General features: G+C 46.7%; 1 pseudogene; it reads left to right on the top strand.

Moving 5' to 3' along the window:
• The first annotated feature begins 405 nt into the window (after positions 1-405).
• Positions 406-810, top strand: LOC117702630 (ATP synthase F(0) complex subunit C1, mitochondrial pseudogene; annotated as a pseudogene).
• Positions 811-1,938: the final 1,128 nt, after the last annotated feature.

The following is a 1,938-nucleotide window of genomic DNA, read 5'->3' as shown; positions in this document are numbered from 1 at the left end:
GGAGTGTGTCTAGTGTTCTAGACTTAAACTTTGGTTAAACTTTGGTGCCTATCCTAACTAGTCACAGATTTTTTTTTTTTTTGGTGTGTATTTGGAAAAAAAACAAAAAACAAAAAAACCAAACAAAACCACAACAACAACAAAAAAACAAAACCAGAGGAGATGCCCTGTCCCTCCTGAAGCAGGAAGTACAGGATGCTGCTTTATCCAATGCTGATACAGGTAGCTTTAATCTCTCAGCTATGTGGTCTTTTAGGTATGGCTACTCTAAAGTCAAGATTTTATCCATTGTAATTTTAAGCTTTTTTGGTGAATATATAAAGATCCTTGTCAGAGTCAGTCACCTTGAGCAGGGAGAGTGCTGTGGGCTGAGCAGGAGATGCAGGGAGGTGGGATACAGTCTGAATGCAGACCACCAAGGCACTGCATGGTTCTCCACTTCTGATCTCACCCTGTACCAGAGGTCTAATCAGGCCCGTGTCTGCCTCCCTCCTCAGTACCAGAGACCTGATCTAAACAGCCTTCCTGCAGCAGCTGTCTCCAGGCGGCCAGACCCGAATTCCAGACCAGCTATTCCAGTTATTTCCTGGGACAGCAGGCGAGTTTATTGGCACTGGGGCCACCACAGTTAGTGAAGCTGGATCAGGGGCTGGCGACCACACAGGTTTTGGTAGCTCTGCAGGAACCTGTCTCACTCTCTCAGGCAGCAGCTCTTCTCCTATGCCATCCTGGGTTTTGTCCTGTCTGAGGTCGTGGGATGCTTCTGTTTGATGTTTGACAGTTGCCTTCTTCATCCTCTTCTGCATGTGAGGCTCCATGGGGCCACCCAGCCGTCCCTGCTGCTTTGACTCCATGCGGGTCCTGGTGCTGGAGTGTGCTGAACTTTACCATTATACAATGTTTCTCAAAAAAAAAAAAAAAATCCTACTCCCCTCAGATTTACCCTGTAGTTTTAGCATTGCCCAACAATTCCCACTCAACTCAGTTATTATTACTATGAAATTTGCTAATCAGAGACTTAAAAATCTGTGTATGTGTGGGCGCCTGCATGAGTTTATATGCATGACATGTGTGAACATACCACTGAAGGCCAGAAGAAGGCCTCAGACTCCCTTGAGCTGGAGTTACAGACAGTGAGTGCTAGGAACCAAACCCAGGTCTTGTGCAAAAGAAGCAAGTGCTACTAGCCACTGAGCCATCTCTCCAGGCCCCAAATCGGTGGCCTTTTAAAAACTTCACATACTTCCTCTGTGTACTAGTTGGCATTCTGATGTAGTGAAGACTGCTGTTCCTCAGAGCCCATTTGTTTATTTGCATGTTTGCTTATTTATATCACTATGGACTCGTGGTTCATGATTTATTTAATGTATTATTGTTTCTATCGTGTGTATGTGTGTGTGTGTGTGCGCGCGCGCGCGCGCGTGCCCACATGCTTGTGTGTTGTGTTTATATGGGTGTGAAGTGTGAATGGGCACATATACCACTATATGTGCATGGTCAGAGGACATGTTTATGGAGCTAATTTTCTCCCTCTTGCTTTATGTGGGTTCTAGGGATTGAAATCAGGTCACTGGGTTTGCAGGGCAAGAGCCTTTACCCATGCCACCTTCTTACTGGCCTTTCTACTGTAGTTTCAGAGGCAGGACCTCTTACTAAACCTGGAGCTCACTGATTCTGCTAGTCTGCTGGCCAGCAAACCTCTGCACCCCTCCTCCCCCACCCTCAGCGTAGGATTTTTACACTGGGTTCTAGGGATCTGAAAGCAGGGCCTCACAGGGTGGTAAACATTTTACCGACAGAGACATCTCTGCAGTTCTGTATTATTTATCTTAGTGGGAGCCCACTGGTGCTTCCACTCCTTCCTGCGCTGTGATTGAGCCTCCCTAACTGCGAGTGCTCACTCTTGGCAAAGCACTGAACACCCACTCAGTGGATGAG

This window comes from Arvicanthis niloticus, chromosome 2 (genome assembly GCF_011762505.2).
Source record: "Arvicanthis niloticus isolate mArvNil1 chromosome 2, mArvNil1.pat.X, whole genome shotgun sequence".
Classification (NCBI taxonomy): Eukaryota; Metazoa; Chordata; class Mammalia; order Rodentia; family Muridae; genus Arvicanthis; species Arvicanthis niloticus.
This window is presented reverse-complemented; position numbering and strand designations above follow the sequence as displayed.